The sequence below is a fragment of the Ovis aries genome, chromosome 12 (assembly GCF_016772045.2).
Source record: "Ovis aries strain OAR_USU_Benz2616 breed Rambouillet chromosome 12, ARS-UI_Ramb_v3.0, whole genome shotgun sequence".
Taxonomy (NCBI): domain Eukaryota; kingdom Metazoa; phylum Chordata; class Mammalia; order Artiodactyla; family Bovidae; genus Ovis; species Ovis aries.
Window position 1 is genome coordinate 19,116,214 of NC_056065.1, and position 20,668 is coordinate 19,136,881.

The following is a 20,668-nucleotide window of genomic DNA, read 5'->3' on the forward strand; positions in this document are numbered from 1 at the left end:
TAAGCTACATGGCAGTTTAACACTGGGCAGTCACACTGGGAGGGGGCAAATGCTGCCCAGTATTGAAAAAACCAATTGGAAAGGCAAACATGCATGGCACCCAGTTGGTGTGGATGCTGTCTAATACGGTCTCAGATCAGCAATTGGCCTCTTGTTATTGTTCAGCATGCATTTGGCGCACAGCTTTGTTAAGATCAGCTGAACTGGCTATAGAAAACAAACTTATGGTTATCAAAGGGGAAATGGTAGAGGGGATAAATTAGGAAGTGGGGATGAACAGATATACACTACTGTTTATAAAATAAATAACCAAAGAGGACCTATTAACATAGAAGAGGGAACTATATGCACTATTTTGTAATAACCTATAAGGGGAAAGAATTCTAAAAAGAATTCTTTTTAGAAACAATTCTAAAAAGAGCACTGTACTGTACAGCTGAAACTAGCAACACGTTATAAATCAACTACACTTCAGCAAAATAAAACAGAATTTAAGAAAGAGATCGCTGAAGCAATTGATTCCTACTCACTTCACTCTCACCTCAGAAAAGCTAAAGGTTATTTTCTCAGCTCAAATATTTCTCATTCCGGGAGGCTTCTTCAAGTGAGAGTCTGGTTTAGGGCTCTCATTCCACCCTCCTTAGTAGCCAGGACTTTCTGTAAGAACTCACCACAGTAGTGGTCATTGACTCAAAGCAGGTTCTTCCTCTAAGCCTGAATTACACAAATGCTGGGAATACAACCATTTATCACTTTTATAGCCAGTTCATGACTGACTCCGCATCTTCACATCTTGCGTCTGTGTAACAGACACTGTTCTAAGCACCCATACAGTGATGAACAAAACAGACGAAACCCCTGTTTCATGGAGTTCATTTCTATGAGGGGAGACAAGCAACATGCATGAAGTAAATTAGCAAGGCTCTCAAGAGAGAAATGTTTGATGGTGCTGACAGCTCTGGAGGAAAATCCAGGAGGCAAAGAGAGAAGGGGAAAGTGAGATAGCAGAGGGGTTTTTCAGTTTTAAATAAAGTGATTGGAAAAGCCTCACTGATAACTTGCTGCTGCTGCTAAGTCGCTTCAGTCGTGTCCAACTCTGTGTGACCCCATAGACGGCAGCCCACCAGGCTCTCCCGTCCCTGGGATTCTCCAGGCAAGAACACTGGAGTGGGTTGCCATTTCCTTCTCCAATGCATGAAAGTGAAAAGTGAAAGAGAAGTCACCCAGTCAGGTCCGACCCTCAGCGACCCCATGGACTGCAGCCTTCCAGGCTCCTCTGTCCATCGGATTTTCCAGGCAGGAGTACTGGAGTGGGGTGCCATTGCCTTCTCCACACTGATAACTTGAGGAAAATCTAAAGATGGTAAGGGAGCAAAAGCAGGCATCAGAAAGGTGTTTACATGTTGAGTGAACTAGTAAATGAAATGACGAAGTAAAGAAGACCAGTGCAGTCACTGGTCTACAGTTTCCTCATCTGTGTGGTTCCAGGCTCAGGAGCACTCTGCTAGGTTAAAAAAGATCCACGTAAAAATCCAAGGAAGCAGCTCTGGGGTGGAGTTATTTTCTTTGTAATCTGAATTACATAACAGAAAAGAAAAACTAGCTGATGGGATGCAGAAATCAAGGAAAGTCAGGGTGAAGATTAGTTGACGGTTGACTTTCCGGAGAAGAGTAGGTGAGGACCAGCGTGAGCAGAGGTGGGAAAGAAGGAACCCGGTGCCTTGGTGTCACGGGAGACCCAGGGGAGAAACTGACTTCTGGACCATTTGGAGAGGAGTCTGGCTTGAAAGGCAGGTCAGAGAGAGTCCTTGGTGCTGAAGAAAGAAATTTTGTGTCTGATATCACAGATAGTTGTAACAAGCGAACTTTATGAAGCCTCATCAAGACCCGAGATTGATGGTCAAGGAGAGGCGAAATGGAAGTTTATTAGTGCAAGAGTGGAATGGTGCAGGTGCGGCGCCAATAAGGGAGAGACGGGATTAAGGGGAAAAAAGCACATCACTAACTGCAGGACCTTGGGAAAGGTACACAGCCTCTCAGTCCACTTTCATCTGGAACAGAAACAAACTGGGCCAGATAATTCCTGTAGCAGCTTCCAGCTCTAATCAGTTCTGACTTTGTTTATATTATAAAAGGATAGTATAAAGACATCTTCTTTCTGGATTGAATATTACCTCTTCCCATGGTTCTACTGTTGTTTCTGAAATGCAAGTCTGTGTACCCAATGCACAGTGAGGCCAAATGATACCGAAATGTCAGAGTTTGCATTGAGGGCCCTGCAATGATATGAATGGGTCCTACTTTAAAAATCCCAAACTCCCTGAAAGCTCCCAGCAGAGCCCTTTTCTAAGAAAGGTGAGGGAGGGGTGTGGTGAGTTTGTGCCAGCGTCTTGGTGTCAGACCCTTCATTCTAGAGGTGAAGTCATGGTCAGATAACCATGTTCCTGCAAATCTCCACCAAACGAACTTTATTCTCTGTTCTGACAAGAAAGAGCAGGTCCTGAGGCACAACCTTCAACCTCTGAGATCCAGGACTGGCTGAGAAGGCAGAGCTCAGCAGGCGGCTCCCTCAGGGCCTGGTCCCCAGACTCTATCTGGCCGTCATCATGGAGGGAGCCAGGCGCCCAGGACCCAGAGGTCAGTTGGGTCAGGAGCTCAGGCTCCTCAGGTCACCACACGGTGGAGACAGGTCTCACAGACGTCCCAGGCAAATGGCCACTGCCATTAGGTAGCAGGGGCAGAGATTGGGGAGAAGCTCACTGCCACCTCAAAGCCTGAGCCTGGTCAGTGGGCAGCCTTGGCCAGGCCTCCGGAGCCTTGCAGGACACAGATCCTGCCTGTCCCCTGAGCCACACACCCCACTCCAGCTCACCTGCTGGCCCTAGGACAGAGGGCCCCAGGGAGAAGGCCAGGGTCCACCTCTTACCTCACTCTCTGCCTGAGGACCACCACCCAGCCAACTGTTGGCTCAACGTGCCCACTAACTGCTGCTCAGTGACAATTGGTCACTTGAGGGAAGGGCTTACCGTGGCCTCAACCAATGGCTGAGCAAGGCCACTAACGGTCACTCATTGACAACTGTATGCTTGTAGGGGAGGGGCCCATTGTAGTGCCACCATTAGTGGTCTCCTGGTAACCATCTCCTGGTAACGGAAGCCGGTAGTACAGCACACCAATGGCCATGTGCTAAGGGGTGTGCAGGCTGCACCCTATCATACTGTTAACTGTTGTGGCTGTGCCTAGAGCCCCATGCCAAAGCACTCAGTTGGAAATTTCACTTAGAAAGTCTGGTTCCTTAAAAAACTAAAAAATAGAGTCAGCATATGATCCAGCAACCCCACATCTGGGCAAATACCTGGAAAAGATGAAAATTATGACCCCAAAAGGTACATGTACCTCAACATTCATAGCAGCACTATTTTTAATAGTCAAGACATTGACTATTGACAGAGGAATGGATAAAGATGTGGTATGTATATACAAAGGAAAGTTACTCAGCCAAAAAAAGAGAATGAAATAATGCCATTTGCAGCAACATGGAGGAACCTAGAGAATGGCATACTAAGTGAAGTCAAGTCAGAAAGATAAATATAATACTACTAATATGTGGAATCTAAAAAAGTGATAGAAACTTATTATAAAGCAGAAATTAACTCGGATGTGGAAAACAAACCAAAGGGGAGAGTAGGAGGATAACTGGGAAATTTGGGATTAAGCCCTCAATATATATACACTGCTATATATAGATAGATAGATAGATAGATAATAGATAAAAACCAAGGACTTACTGTATGCTGCTGCTAAGTCGCTTCAGTCGTGTCCGACCCTGTGCGACCCCAGAGATGGCAGCCCACCAGGCTCCGCCATCCCTGGGATTCTCCAGGCAAGAACACTGGAGTGGGTTGCCATTTCCTTCTCCAATGCAGGAAAGTGAAAAGTGAAAGAAGTCGCTCAGTCATGTCTGACTCTTTACCACCCCATGGACTACAGCCCACGAGGCTCCCCCGTCCATGGGATTTTCCAGGCAAGAGTACTGGAGTGGGGTGCCATTGCCTTCTCCAGACTTACTGTATGGCACAGGACAAATCTCCACCAAACGAACTTTTAATAACCCATAAAGGAAAAGTATCTGAAAAAAGATATGTGTGTGTGTGTGTGTATCAGATTCAGATATCTGAATCTCCTTGCTGTATACCTGAAACTTGTGGATCAATTATATGACGATTAAAAAAAAAAGATTTCTAGGATTCTTCTAGTGTTAGTTTCTCATGTGTCCAACTCTTGTGACCCCCATAAATTGTAGCCTGCCAGGCTCCTCTGGTCCATGGGATTTCCTAGGCAAGAACACTGGAGTGGGTTGCTGTTTCCTTTTCCAGGGGATCTTCCCAACCAAGGGAACGAACCTGGGTCTCCTACATTGCAGGCAGATTCTTTTCCATTTGAGCCACCAGGGAAGCCCGATTCTTATAAAAGTCACATTCAAGCCACTTTGAAAAACACAAAAATCATGTGTGTGAAATACTGCAGACTTTTGGAAATAATTTATTTTATTCTATAAGCATTACGAGTAACTAACCAAAAAAGATATACAGAAAGAGAGCGGACTACACCACAGGCATATATTGAAGTCCAACCCTTAACCACATATGAAACCACAAAATGAAGCAGATGCTAATCGGAAGATCCATAGATCACGTAAAAGACAGCAGCACGCAAACAACCCCATCCCTTGGAGGCAGGAATTCCCCGTCTCTCTTGTCTTCAGCTACACTGATTTTAATCTAAGTCCTGTTGGGCAGGACTTAAGAGAATTTGGTGAGAGGATTGCCAAAGTTTTCTACAGCATAAAGAAATCTCAGGCAAAAATTTTACATATGCAAGTAAAGCGATATTTATGAAGACTTTCTTTTTTGTGACTACCTTTAACTCATTTCAACCTTTCATAGATTATTATGGATTCATATGCTAAATTGATAATTTGGTTCTGTTTCAGTGTTCTCACCTTGTGGAATGAAAGAACTCTTCCTAAGAAATTTCAAAACTAATTTTGTGATATTATTTTAGCAAAAATCCAAATACTTTTGAGGCTAAACCCACTTTAGTACGGGCTTCCCAGGTGGTGCTAGTGGCGAGCAACCTTCCTCCCAATGCAGGAGACATTAGAGACACAGGTTCGATCCCTGGGCCAGGAAGATCCTCTGGAGGGGTGCATGACAATCCACTCCAGTTTTCTAGTCTGGAGAATCCCATGGACAGAGGGCTGCCTACAGTCTATAGGGTCACAAAGAGTCAGACAAGACTGAAAGGACTTAGCAGGCCCATCACTTTAGTACATCTGGATGTACACCGACTTCCGCCATAATTTCAGTACCTAGCTATGTGTGCGTCCACAATTACTTTGGAATCAAATTGTTGCAGAAACATGAGAAAAGTCTGGAGGCATATTTAATATATAACAATGTCTGGGCACCAAATGCATGCTGAGTGATATAACACCATGTGCGTTAGAATACAGGGTTTTAGTGGTTTATATGGAGAAAAAATGATAGAATCAATTTTACAATTAGGACTGAGTACATCCCCTGGAGGAGGAAATGGTAACCCACTCCAGTATTCTTGTCTGAAAAATCCACAGACAAGAGGAGCCTGGCAGGCTATAGTCCAGGGGTTTGCAAAGAGTGGAACATGACTGAGTAACTTAATATGCACGCACATAAATTGTAAGACTTAGTGGATCATGAAAATATGGAGCATTTTGTTCAAAAAGAAAAAAACATTTCTAACCCTCCCCCCAGACTCTCACTTGACCTGTTACTGTATTTTTATCAGTTACTTAATGTCTCAGTCCCTGGAGGGTAGGGATACTGGCTAGAAAAGTGCAGACCCTCACATACACTAATGACTCAGATCACATGATGAACACATAACCACAACCCTCACACCAGCCTTCCTAACAGCACTTCAAAGTCAAAGCCCATAGGATCTGTGTTTTAGTGACACCATATTGACATTATACTAAATAATCCAGTTTCAAGAAAAGGTATCATCGGTCACATACTTTGTTTTATTCATTTGTTTTATATTTACTTTGTAGATTTTTTGTTACATAATTGTATAAGGAATGTCCCTAATTTTGCACTTGTAATTATTTAAGTACTGTTATTATAAAAACAGGGCTTGTAATGGCTCAGCAGGTAAGGAATCTGTCTGTGAAGCAGGAGGCACAGGTTCAATCCCTGGGTTGGCAATATCCTCTGGAGAAGGAAATGGCAACCCACGCCAGTATCCTTGCCTGGGAAATCCCAAGGACAGGGGAGTTTGGCGGGCTGCAGTCCATGGCATTGCAAGAGTCAGACATGATTGACTGACTAAGAACAGACATTATAAAAATAAAAATAATTCAGTAAATCTTGGAGATCTATGAATTTTTTTCCCTTGAAAAGCATCAAAATTATTAACTAACATGAGCTGCTTCTATATTCCATAGGGTCATTCAACATGGGCAATGCCACAAAAGTCAAATGAGGTGCTAAAAAACCTATGATAAATTCTTGGGGTACTGTGTGGAAGGAAAATGCACTGAGAGCATGATGAGGAGCACATAGTACACACGAGGAGAGAGGCTGAAGAAGTGGGGAAGGGCTTGGTCATTGGATCTTCTTGTTCCCCTGACTCTTCCCCTCCCCATCCAATTTGTCATTACGGAGCAGGAGGAAAACAGAAGGATAGAAAAGCATGTATTATGCAATGACAAATAACAGCAGTGCATCTGTATTATGAGAAAAAAAGTAGGCTGAAGGAAAAAGCAGATCATACAGCTGAAGAAGGAAAGTTCATTATGATAAGGGTATCATTTGCCAGTGAAACCAATTTAATGGCAGAAAATGAAGAGGAATGAAAGAGCCTCTTGATGGAGGTGAAAGGGCAGGGAGGAAAGGCTGGCTTAAAACTCAACATTTAAAAAACAAGGATCTTGGCATCTGGTCTTATCATTCCAAATAAAGAGGCAAATGAAAAGGGAAAATCTGGTAACAGCGTTGGATTTCATTTTCTTGGGCTCCAAAATAACTCCAGACAGTGACTGCAGCCACGAAATCAAAAGATGCTTGCTCCTTAGAAAAAAAGCTATGAGAAACCTAGGCTGTGTATTAAAAAGCAAGAGACATCACTTTGCCAGCAAAGGTCTGTATAGTCAACATTTCATGCAAAAAATGAAGTTGCTCAGTCATGTCTGACTCTTTGCAACCCCATGGACTGTAGCCTACCAGGTTCCTCCATCCATAGGATGTTCCAGGCAAGAATACTAGAGTGGGTTGCCATTTCCTTCTCCAGGAGATCTTCCTGACCCAGGGATTAAACCCAGGTTTCCCACATTGTAGGCAGATGCTTTACCATCTGAGCCACCAAGGAAGTCATGCAAAGATGGGCACAATAAAGGATAGAAACAGTGTGGACCTAACAGAAGAAGAAGATATTAACAAGAGCTGGCAAGAATACACAGAAGAACGATACAAAAAAGATCTTTATGACCCAGATAACCATGATGGTGTGATCACTCACCTAGAGCCAGACATTCGGGAATGTGAGGTCAAGTGCCACTACGAACAAAGCTAGTGAAGGTGATGGAATTCCAGCTGACCTATTTCAAATCCTAAAAGATGATGCTGTGAAAAAGCTATACTCAGAATGCCAGCAAATCAGGAAGACTCAGCAGTGGCCACAGGACTGGAAAAGTTCAGTTTTCATTCCAATCCCAAAGAAAGACAATGCCAAAGAATGCTCAAACTACCATATAATGGCACTCATCTCACACGCTAGCAAAGTAATGCTCAAAATATCCAAGATATATTCAACAGTATGTGAACTGAGAACTTCCAGGTATTCAAGCTGGATTTAGAAAAGTCAGAGGAACCAGAGACCAAATTGCCAACATCTGTTGGATCATAGAAAAAGCAAGAGGATTCTAGAAAAGCATCTACTTCTGCTTCACTGACTATACTAAAGCCTTTGACAGTGTGGATCACAACAAACTGTGGAAAATTCTTAAAGAGATGGGAACACCAGACCACCTTACTTGCCTCCTGAGAAATCTGTATGGAGGTAAGAAGCAACAGTTAGAACTGGACATGGAACAACTGTTTCCAAATTGGGAAAGGAGTACATCGATGTATATATTGTCACGTTGTTTATTTAACTTATATGCTGAGTATATCATGCAAAATGCCAGGCTAGATGAAGCACAAAGTGGAATCAAGATTGCCAGGAGAAATATCAATAATCTCACATATGCAGATGACACCACCCTTATGGCAGAAAGCAAAGAGGAACTAAAGAGCATCTTGATGGAAATGAAAGAGGTGAGTGAAAGAGCTGGCTTAAAATTCAACATTCAAAAAAAATGAAGGTCATGGCATCTAGTCCCATCATTTTCAATAGATGGGGAAACAAAGGAAACAATGAGAGACTTTATTTTCTTGGGGGCCAAAAATCACTGAAGATGGTGACTGCAGCCATGAAATTAAAAGCTGTTTGATCCTTGGAAGAAAAGCTATGACAAACCTAGACAGCATATTAAAAAGCAGAGACATTACTTTGCCAACATAGGTCTGTATAGTCAAAAAGCTATAGTTTTTTCCAGTATTCATGTATGGAAGTGAGAATTGGACTATAAAGCTGAGTGCTGAAGAACTAATGCTTTTGAGCTGTGGTGCTGGAGCAGACTCTTGAGAGTCCCTTGACTTCAAGGAGATCAAACCAGTCATTCCTAAAGGAAATCAGTCGTGAACATTCATTGGAAAGACTGATGCTGAAGCTCCAATACTTTGGCCACCTGATGTGAAGAACTGACTCATTAGAAAAGACCCTGATATTGGAAAGGTTGAAGGCAGGAGGAGGAGATGACAGAGGATGAGATGGTTGTATGGCATCACTGACTCAATGCACATGAGTTTGAGCAAGCTGTGGGAGTTGATGATGGACAGGGAAGCCTGGCGTGATGCAGTCCAGAGGGTCGGTCACAAAGAGTCGGACACAACTGAGCAACTAAACTGAACTGATGGTTTTTCCAGTAGTCATGTATAGATGTGAGAGTTGGACCATAAAGCTGAGTGCCAAAGAATTGATGCTTTTGAGCTGTGGTGCTGGAGCAGACTCTTGAGAGACCCTTGGACTGCAAGGAGATCCAACCAGTCCATCCTAAAGGAAATCAACTCTGAACGTTCATTGGAAAGAGTGATGTTGAAGCTCCAGTTCTTTGGCCGCCTGATGGGAAGAGCCAACTCACTGGAAAAGACCCTGATGCTGGGAAAGATTGAGGGCAGGAGGAGAACAGGGTGACAGAGGATGAGAAGGCTGGATGCCATTACTGACTCAATGGACATGAGTTTGAGCAAACTCAGGGAGATAGTGAAGGACAGGAAAGCCTGATGTGCTGCAGTTCATGGGGTCTCAAAGGGTCAGACATGATTTAGCAACTAAGCAATCATTTGCCAATACCATATAACAGGTCTAAATATATGAAGCCAATCCCTGGGTCGGGAAGATCCCCTGGAGAAGGCAATGGCAACCCACTCCAGTACTCTTGCCTGGAAAATCCCATGGACGGAGAAGCCTAGTAGGCTACAGTCCATGGGGTCACAAAGAGTCGGACATGACTGAGAAACTTCACTCACAAAAAATTCAAAGCCTATACTGACAAATCTACAATGAGACTTAGACAAATTCATAATATTATTGAGATACTTAGATATACCTCTCGTAGTAACTGGTAAGGACAAGCAGCCAATATCAATAGAATTTTAGAATTTTTAAAAAATTTTAGATTTGATCAGTAAAGTTGACATAGTGAATACACACACACATATACACACACACGTATATATATAAACATAACTGGACTTAGCAACTGAAGAATATTCATTCTTTTCAAGCAAATATGAACATTTACAAAAACTGGCCATGAATGAACCACAAAGTCTTAAGAAATTTCAGAGGATTGAATTTATACACAGTATGTTGTCTGACCATAGTACAATGAATATAGAAGCTAATAACAAAAAGAAATCAAGAAATATACTTTTAAATAAGCTATGATCACAGAATAAATAGCTTGGGATATTGAAAATTATTTTGAATTTAATGGTTAACAAAACATTAAGTGCCTAAATATGTGGATGAGCAAAATCTGTCAAAAAGGAAATTTCATAAAATGTATTAGAAATTATGGAAAGATGAAAACTAGTGAGTAACCATCTCTCTCAGGAAGATAAAAACATAAAGTAAATGAATCTATGTAAGTGATAAATAAAGAGAATAAGAATAGGAATTAGTATGTCAACAATAATATAAGAGAAAAGGAACAAAAATTTTGCCAGTTTGTTCTCTGAAAACACTTTAAAAATTCATGAACTTTGGAAAGACTAGCTAAGAAATGAATGAAGGGATGGTAAGAACTGTCGTTGTTGCGTATTTGCTCAGTTGTGTCTGGCTCTTTGTGACTACTTGGACTGCAGCCCACCAGGCCTCTCTGTCCATGGGATTTCCCAGGCAAGAATACTGGAGTGGGTTGCCATTTCCTTCTCCAGGGGCTCTTCCTGACCCAGGGTTGGATCCTGCATCTCCTGTACTAGCAGATGGATTCTTTACTGCTGAGCCACCAGGAAGCAACAGCTGTTATTAAAATGTCTGCAAATAATAAACGCTGGAGAGGTTGTGGAGAAAAGGGAGCCCTCCTATGCTGTTGGTGGGAATGTCATCTGGTACAGCCACTATGCAGAATAATGTTGGGCTTCCTTAAAAAAACTGAAAATAGAACTACCATATGATCCAGCAATCCCATTCCTGGGTATATATCTGAAAAAGGCAAAAACTGGAATTCATAAAGATACATGCACCTTAAGGTTCATAGCAGCATTATTTACAATAGCCAAGACATGGAAACAATCCAAGCGCCCATCAACAGATGATTGGCTTAAGAAGATGAGATAAATACACAATACTATGTATATTGTGTCTGGAATATTACTCAGACATAGAAAAGATTAAGATAATACCATCTGCAGCAATGTGGATGAACCTAGAGAATATTATGCTGGTAAAGTAAGTCAGACAAAGACAAATATTATATGACATCACTTATAAGTGGAATCTAAAAAAAAAAAATACAAATGAATCTATATACAAAACATAAAAGACTCACAGACATAGAAAACAAACTTCTGGCTACCAAAAAGGAAAGATAGCAGGAAGGATAAATTAGGAGTATAAGATGAACAGATATAAAGTATTATATAAGATAGATAAGCAACAAGGATTACTGTACAGCCCACGGAGCTATCTTCAATATCTTATAATAAACTGTAATGGAAAATAAGCTGAATATAGAGACATATATACCTGAATCACTATACCATACACCTGAAAGTAACACAATATTGTAAATCAACCATACTTCAATTTAAAAGAAAGGAAAAGAAGAAAGAGTATACAAATAATATAAAAGAAGTTTCAATGATAAAGGAAATACCATTACTATAGACTACACTGCCTTTTCCTTCTCCAGGGGATCTTCCCAACCCAAGGATCAAACCCTGGTCTCCTGCATTCCAGGCAGACACTTTAACCTCTAAGCCACCAGGGAAGTCCAGATATAGACTACACAATGTTCCCCAAAGATATCAGGTCCTAATCCTCAGAATTTGTAAATATTACCTTATTAGGAAAAAAGAGTTTATACAGATGTGATTAAGATAAGGCTCTCAAGATTGGGAAATTATACTTACTAGATGATCTGGGGCCTTCTAAATGCCATTACAAATATCTTTATAAGAGATAGAGACAAGACACGAACTGAGAGAGATCTGAAGATGGGACTAATCTAGTTATATGAAAGTTACTCAGCCATGTCCAGCTCTTTGTAACCCCATGGACTATACAGCCCATAAACTTCTCTGGGCCAGAATACTGGAGTGGGTTGCCTTTCCCTTCTCCAGGGGATCTTCCCAAGCCAGGGATCAAACCCAGGGGTCAAACCCAGGTCTCCCACACTGCATGCAGATTCTTTACCTGCTGAGGAATAAGGGAAGCCCAAGAATACTGGAGTGGGTAGCCTATCCCTTCTCCAACAGATCTTCCTGACCCAGGAATCGAACCAGGGTCTCCTGCAAAGCAGGTGGATTCTTTCCCAACTGGGCTCTCAGGGAAGCCCATCTAGTTATACAGCAAGAAACGTCAGCAGCCCCCAGTAGCTGTAGAAGGCAAGGAATGGATGCTCCTCTTGAGTCTTTGGAGGGAACATCTTGATTTGGGGCTGGTGAAATTTATTTCAGACTTCTGAGGATAAATGCAGTTGTTAAGCCAGTAGGTTTGTGGTAATTTGTTATAGCAGTCACAGGATATTAACATAACTGCTCCACTACAGACTTTGAAGTCACTAAAATAATAACAGAAAACTATGAACAATGTTATGCAGATAAATTTGAAAACAGAAATAAAGGCACAAATTCCCACAAAAATACAAACATGATACAAGAAGAGATTTAAAAATTTGAATGATGCTATAAAAATTTGAATAATACATATATACTTGTTATAAATTATAGTCCTAAGGAAATAACTTTATCTAGAGAAAATATCTAAAGTTGGATGATAAAGAAAGCTGAGTGCCAAAGAATTGATGCTTTAAAACTGGTCTTCGAGAAGAATCTTGAGAGTCTCTTGGACTGCAAGGGATCAAACCAATCAATCTTAAAGGAAATCAGTCCTGAATATTCACTGGAGGACTAATGCTGAAGCTAAAGCTGCAATACTTGCCACATGATGGAAATAATTGATTTATTGGAAAAGACCCTGATGCTGGGAAAGATTGAAGGAAGGAGGAGACAAGGATGACAGAGGATGTGATGGTTGGATGGCATCACCGACTCAATGGACATGAGTTTGAGCAATCTCTGAGAGTTGGTGATGGACAGAGAAGCTTGGCGTGCTGCAGTCCATGGGGTTGCAAAGAGTTGGGTATGACTGAACTGACTACAACCTCCCTTCACACATTACATTTGGAGATACCTTTTAGATACCAAGAAGTCTAGTGTGCAGTTGGATTCTTAATTCTTAGAGAAAATATCAGGCGCTCCTGGTTTCTGCATCAAATTCTATGATGCATTTACCAGAGAAATAATGTAATAAATGAGATTAGCACAATAAATGCATTTGGTTCTAATTCAAGTTCTTCAAGAAAAGGAAATCTAAAGGAGATACATTTCTTCCATCTTGTTTCATGACAACCTTTATATCACAACATGAAAATTATATCATGGAAAAAAATTAAAGGATTTTCTTATTCATAAATAGAGATCAAAAATTCTTAAATAAAACATAAGCAAATCAAATTCAGCATAATATAAAGAGATTACCATACTATGATCAAGTTAAGTTTATTTCAGGAATGCTATATTAAAATAGTGATCAATAAGTTGCCACATTACCAGAGCAAAGAAGAAAAATCACAGAATATCTCAGTAGATGCAAGAAAAGGTATAACATTCAAAGTCCATGGAGTATAAAAATTCTTGGCAATTGGTGGAAAAGAAGGAAACATCCTTTATCTATTAAAGAACGTCTGTATGGAACCTACATCAAAATTAACCCATCAAAATTAATGGAGAAAGCCAAAAGCATTTACTTTGAGACCAGGAATAAGGTAAGGGTTCTTATCTCACTAGTTTTATTAACATGGGATGAAGGTCTTTGCCAGTCCAGTAAGAAAAAAGGAAAGAAGTAAAAGACAAAGGGTTTAGAGGAAAGAAATAAAGCATATCTGAAAGATTAGTTTGAGTATGTAAAAAATTCAAAAGAACTCACAGACATAAAACAAAAAAGAAAAAAGAAAAACAAAACAAAACAAAAAAAAAAGAACTCACAGACAGCTAATTTGAATGAATATGTAAGTTGACACAGGTTGGTGGATACAAACTATATATACCAAGCAATTTTAATTTAGATGTCAGCAAAAGACAGAACACAAAATAGCAGCAAAATATTTCTAATACTTATGCTATAAGAACTCAAGTTTTTTTTTTTAAAGATGCTACTTTGTAAGAAAATAAAGTGCAAGAAAAATAAAATCAAGGGTTATAACATACTCATGAATTGGAAGTCTCAACATAACATAGATATGTATTTTCTACAAATTGATCTAGAGAATTCATGCCATCCCAGTTAAAATATTACCAGGTATGTGCAATTAACAAGGTGATTTTGTACTTTATATAGAAATGCTAAATGCCAAGATACTTAGGTAAAAGACGGCATGAACAGCAGTTGCTCAGGCAGCTATTTAGCCTTATAGTACTTTAGGAAGTAATTAAGAGTGTGCAGGATTGGCAGAAAGATTGACAAATGAATGAATAGCAGAATGGACCCAGAAAAAAAAGGTGTATAGCAATGGTGACACTGGAGCTGCAGGGAAAGGTCAATCTTTCCCATTGAGTCTTTGAACAACTGGATGTTCATATAGAAAAACAAAAAGATAAAAACCGTGACCTCCACTTCACGTCATACAGAAAAATCAATTCCAACTAATTCGAAGATATAAAGGAGTAAGGTAAAACAATAAAACATTTAAAATATTTGAAAGCCTTTTCATAACCTCAACGAAGGGAAGAATTTTAAACCTGAGTACTATGGCAATCCACTCCAGCACTCTTGCCTGGAAAATCCCATGGGCGGAGGAGCCTGATAGGCTACAGTCCATGCGGTCGCAAAGAGTCGGACACAACTGAGTGACTTCACTTTCACTTTCACTATGTAAAGTAATTAGCCTCCAATTAAATAGATTTCTATTTAAAAAAAAATAAAAAATAAATAAAACTGGGTACTAAAAGCACAAACTGTAGAAAATGATTGATAATTAAAATTAAGAACTAATTTCTCAAAATATAGCATTGAGAGTGAAAATCTAAGCCATAGTGTTAGAGAAGTTATTTGCTACACATTACAGTGACAAATTATACATACGGAGAATATATGAAAAAAAACGACAAATCAATAAGTACAAGCCACCCGAAATGTGAATGAAGCAATTGCTTAAACAGAAACTTCATAAAAAATAACCAAAATGCTAATAAAAATATGAAAAGGAGCTCAATATTATTAAGCAGGGAAATGAGAAACATTATAAAATATATATTAATACCTAGTCATCAGAATGACTAAAATTTAAAAGTAAGCAGTAACATTCAAACCTTTAGAACTTTCTCTCACACTGTGAGCAGGAAAAGATACTGACATAACCACATGGGAAGAGTTTAGAAGTAACTGCTGAAGTTGAACTTCATGAGAGTCATGCCATTTTTTAGAATATAGTAACAAACGCATGTAATATAAGTAGATGGTGGAGCAAACCAGTTAGCTTGTAGCAGATTATGCATACTAGCAAAAACTGTATATAACCCATATGTCCATCATTTGGAAAAATAAATAGCATTATACAGCACTGAAGAGAAACCACTATTAGTTATAGCATGCACGAATGTCTCGAAAGTGATATTGACTGAAAGAAGCCAGTCACAAAATATTATGTATTGTATAACTCAGTTTTTATAAATGTCAAATGTAGACAAATTTGTACCATGTTGTTTAGAAATACATGAGCGGAAGGAAAAGTGAGTTGTGATTATCTTTGTTTTGGGGAAGAAGCATAAGTGTGATATTTGTGAAACTCACAGTGTTCTTTCTTGACTTGGTGGATGCTTTCATAGATGTTAGTTTTATGATCTTTCTTTAAGGAGTACTTATATTTTAGGTACGTTTCTATGTTTAAAAATGTTTTTAAAAGGAAATTACTTACTGGTAAAGAAAATGATCAATTAAAATGTCATGAAGATAATGAACATTATGTAATTGATGATAGAGATTCAAAATATATAAAGGAATAACTAACATACAAATAAATCAATACATAATTCTTAGTGGAGATTCTAACACATCCCCGTAAGAAATTCTAATATCAAGCAGACAAAAAACCTGGCAATGATATATTTAAATAACATTAATAATGTGCTAAAATGAACATTTCGCCCCTCATTCAGAGTATTCACATTCTTTTTGAGCACAAGTGGAATATTCTCAAAAAGCTGATTCTAGCTTAACAACAAAGAAGGCTTTTCTAAATTTTATGGTTCAAATTCATACAATGTTATCTGACAATAACAAAACATCATTAGAAATCAATAGTAGCAAGTATTTAAAACAAATATTTGAAAACATATACCTATAAAAATATACACATATACAACATACTGGTAAAAAGCCCTTGCTGAAAAAGTAAATCATAAGAATTACAGAACACTGCAAAAATACTACACGTCAAATTTTGTGAAAAAGTACTAAGAGGGAAATTTGTGGCTTTAAATACAGTCATTAAAAAACGAAAAAGTGAGTAAAAGTTATTAAGGCATTTGTGATGTACTGAATTATTGTCTCTCTTTATTTCTTTTTGTTTCTACACTCTGTCATGGAAATTTGAAGTTTCTCCCACATAATTGTTTCTCCCCTGTTCTTTGACTTTGGATTTGGCTACATGAGTTCCTTTGGGCAATAGGAGGAGTGCGTGCTTAGTCGCTCAGTCCTGGCTCTTTGTGACCCCATGGACTGTAGCCCATCAGGCTCCTCTGTTCATGGAATTCTCCAAGCAAGAATAGTGGAGCGGGTTGCCATTTCCTTCTCCAGGGAATCTTCCCCACCCAGGGAATGAAACCAGGTCTCCTGCATTGCAGGTGGATTCTTTACCATCTGAGCCAGCAGGAAAGCCCAATGCGGGGAGACAGGAGATAAATAAGAGCCTGAAATGCTCTTTTGTCTTGGGACTTGCTTTCCTGTGCCCTCTTTTATCATCATGATAAGAGGATCTTCTGATTAGTTGCTGCCCCTGGCCCCCCGAGGGAGACAAGAGATGCTGAACTGAGCCCTCTCTCTAGATGCTCCAACCAACTTCAAATGAGTACCTATTTTACTCCACAGTGAGGTTTTGTATTATTATGCACCAAAAACTGATAGAAAAATCGGTGCCCAGAAATGGAGTTTCTGCTGTAATGTAAACCTAAAATATGTGGAAGCAGTTTTGGAATACCAGCAGTAAGAAACCTTTATAGAACACTGGAAAAATGCTACTGAAGGTTAGAAAAATGGCCAATTCATGTTATATACTAGAAACCCATTCACGAAAGTTTTGCCTTCAGTAACTTGGATGAAAGTAAATGAATCTAACAAATTTATGGACTTGGAAAAGATGGTTTATAGTTAGAATACTAAAAGCATGGGCTGATTTCTCTTAACTGCTTATAAGAAGGTACAATGAGAAAGAGATGAACTCAGAAATAAGCTGATCAGTTTCCAATCTGAATTTAGAGGGAATCCAGGACTGCATATAAATAATTAAAATAATAAAGAAATTCAGGAAATATTCAAGTATAAGACCAATTTGTAAAATGAAATCATATTCTTTATTTTAAAAGTCACTAATAAAATAGATAGTAAGTTACAATTTGCAATAGCCACAAATCTGTAAGTTTCCTAGGATTTGACTCAAAAAATGAGACTTCATGGAGGTAATTTAAAAACATGTTTTCTTAGGTTAATCTCCTAAGGCAGTAAAAATTTTTTAAAAATTAAACAAATGAGATCTAATCAAACCTACAGACTTTTTCACAGCAAAGGAAACCACTAGTAAAATGAAAAGACAACCTACAGAATAAAAGATTTGCAAATGATGCAACTGACAGGGATTAATAAAAAAGAGCAAAGGTTACGAACAGGCAAGTCACAGAAAGAAGAGCCTAAGCTGGTAGAAGAATAGGAAAAGATGTTCAAAGAAGTGTAAGTCAAAATAATTAATTGCTGTTTTAAAATAGTGTTAGTGACATTTAAGAGCAAAATAAAATTATACGCTGAGGGAAAATGAAACAAAATGCACTGCTGGTGGGAGTTCAAACCTACCTAATTCAAATTATATCGGTCCATAGGAAAGTCATCCAAAAGTGTTCTTTGCATTATTAATTGTATTAAGAATTTGAAAACCACCTCACCAGGAACAGCAAGGAAGTCACATGCCATAGCATCCTTGCCTGTATTAATAAAACATCTAAAAACATCTTTATATCTAGACATCAGTTTACTTATGACCCAGCCCAGAAATTACTATCAACTACATTCTCTGTGTGTGTGTATGCGTGGAGGAAAGGACTTTTTTTTTCAATGCATACCCTTGAAAACATAGACTACATATTTATTTTGATCTAGACGCATAAAGTTGATACCCTAGGGCTAGTCAATCATTTTGTTCACTAAAGGAAAACCAAGATAAAATAAAAGTCTAGGGGAGAAGAATCTCAAAGACAGTAATATAGAGCTCTCTGTGGGATTTTCTTAATGTTTAGTATTTTTCATTTGTAATAATTGGAAATCTCATAATTTGGGGGAGGGGGTGGGGAAGCCAACACTTGTATAGCTCTAGATCTAATTTTGGAAATTGCTCTCATGATTTCAGTTTTCTGTGCTGTTTTGTTTTGTTTTTTTTTTTTAAATAGCAGCCAGTTCTTCACTTCCCAAGAAAACTGTGAAATTCGACTGAGGTCATGGCAGATTGAACTGGAGTGTGAATAGTGTGATTTAATGCTCCTGCTAGTCTGAAATGTTTTCCTGTTAGTCCTTTTTAGTGACACCTCCCAACAGTGTGTTTGTGTTTTCAAAACCAACTCTCCCAAGTTCAGTGTATTTGAAACACACAGGTTACCATGATTTTCATAAAGAAAATAGGCATTTTCTTGTAGAATCAGATCCAGTTCTACTTGGACCATCTGTAACAAAATTTGTATTGATTAAAAGCTTGTGTTTCAAAATCCTTTGTCAGGGCTGCATTCTAACACTTCTAGCAAAATCATCCAAATAATTCCATATATTCTATGACATTCTTTTCAATTTTTTAAAAAAGAATATTGAAAAAGGTATATTATACTCAAGAGCATTTTCATGCATGCTCACGGCTTCTGTGCTACACCTGGTACCCTCTGTTTAAAAATATTTGTACACACACACACATACTTGGTTTATGATCTTAAGTTTAAAAACACTTCTAACTCGAAGCAAATTTTCTCACGGCCAAAATTCTGTGGTATGTTAAGGCAACACCATTAGTACATTGGGACATCTTTTTTTTTTTTTTTTTTTTGAGGTTGTACAATTGATGGAATAGTTAATTATTAATGTGACTGGCATCTGTAATGAAAAAGTGAGTGTTCTTGCTTTTAGGCCATAGAGCAGTATGTAAATCTCTTGTGTGGCTGCAGTCATAACATTCCTGCAGCTATGGTGTCACCTATTGTAATTTTTCTGCTAATAAACAAATTTGAACTAGCCAGGAATCCTAAATTTTGAGACTCGTTGTTTATCTCAAATATACTCCAGAGAAATCGTAATGCAGTCCTGCTTTGAATTTAATTTAAACAGGAACAGGCAAAACAAATCTCTATGGAGGACATTTGACAATAATAAAATATTTCTCCCAGCGGGTGAGCTGGTAGCAATTGTATTGTTGCAATACAAGCTCACGTTTCAGTAGGTCATTACCATCATAACAAGCCCTTGGACCAACTGGCATGGACATGCAACATTGAGCCCCTGATGGGCACATTATTTCAGACCTTTAACTTCATGGAGAACAAGACAAATACTCCTGGGAAAGGAGGATTATATTTTGAAATCCCTTTCTTTTCTATTTTGTTTCATAATAAGACGCAGTGTACAATCAATCTACTGCTACTTGTTTCATTTTGTTTTTTCCACACTACCGAGGGGCACCAGAAGCTAGACTTAGAGTTTGAAAGGGCCAGAAACGATGACTTAAACGCTCTATGTCTATTGGACTCTGGAACTTTCCATCTCATGTGTACATCACTGTGGACGAAACGAAAACCTTAAGCATTGCTCTTTTGACAGTTTAATCACAAAGTAAATTTCACAGTAACAAAGTATACCTAAAGTTTTTGCACAGGCCCAAGAACAAAATCTTCTATTTCAGTTCTATTTCTACCTCTTATCTACATCAGCAACTTGCAAAAATAGAGGTAAGGGGAATCATTCCAATAAATCAATTTCGTTTTGTGTTGGTTTTTCGTTTTTCAGTAGGAAAAAAAATAGGTATTTTTGAACCAAACCTAAATTAATTTTAAAGCACAGGGTAGGGCCAAATGAGCAGGATTAAAAAAAAAAAAAAAAAGATTAGGTGATGTTCTGCTCAAGTTTTTAGCAGTATTTCCATTCTATCTCCATTATCTGGGGCATAACCAGAAGATGTGGCTTGGGAATTATCAAAGAAAATGTGTTCTCCACACTTGTGCTATGCTGCAGAAGCATGAATGTATGAGGGGTGGATGTGAGGAGTTGGGAGAAAGTGGAGTTGAAAACCATGCAAATACATTTCATTGGCTTTGTGAATTAAAAAATAAAGAGGTTAAGTCCTTTCGTCTTGATATTTTAAAAGAAGATAGTCTAAAACCTCATAAAAACTCAGAGCCAATGTCTGAAAAGGCTTTTTATTTTTTAGGACATTCCTGGCTTTTTTGAGAAAAGTATAAAACTTTAAAGCAGTGGTTGCCTCATCTTATCTTTGCATTAG

The 20,668-nt window shown here is 38.7% G+C and overlaps 1 long non-coding RNA gene across 1 annotated transcript in view; it reads right to left on the bottom strand.

Moving 5' to 3' along the window:
• Positions 1 to 20,668, bottom strand: part of LOC132657454 (uncharacterized) — a 30,977-nt gene that overhangs the window by 9,258 nt on the left and 1,051 nt on the right. The window lies entirely within an intron of this gene.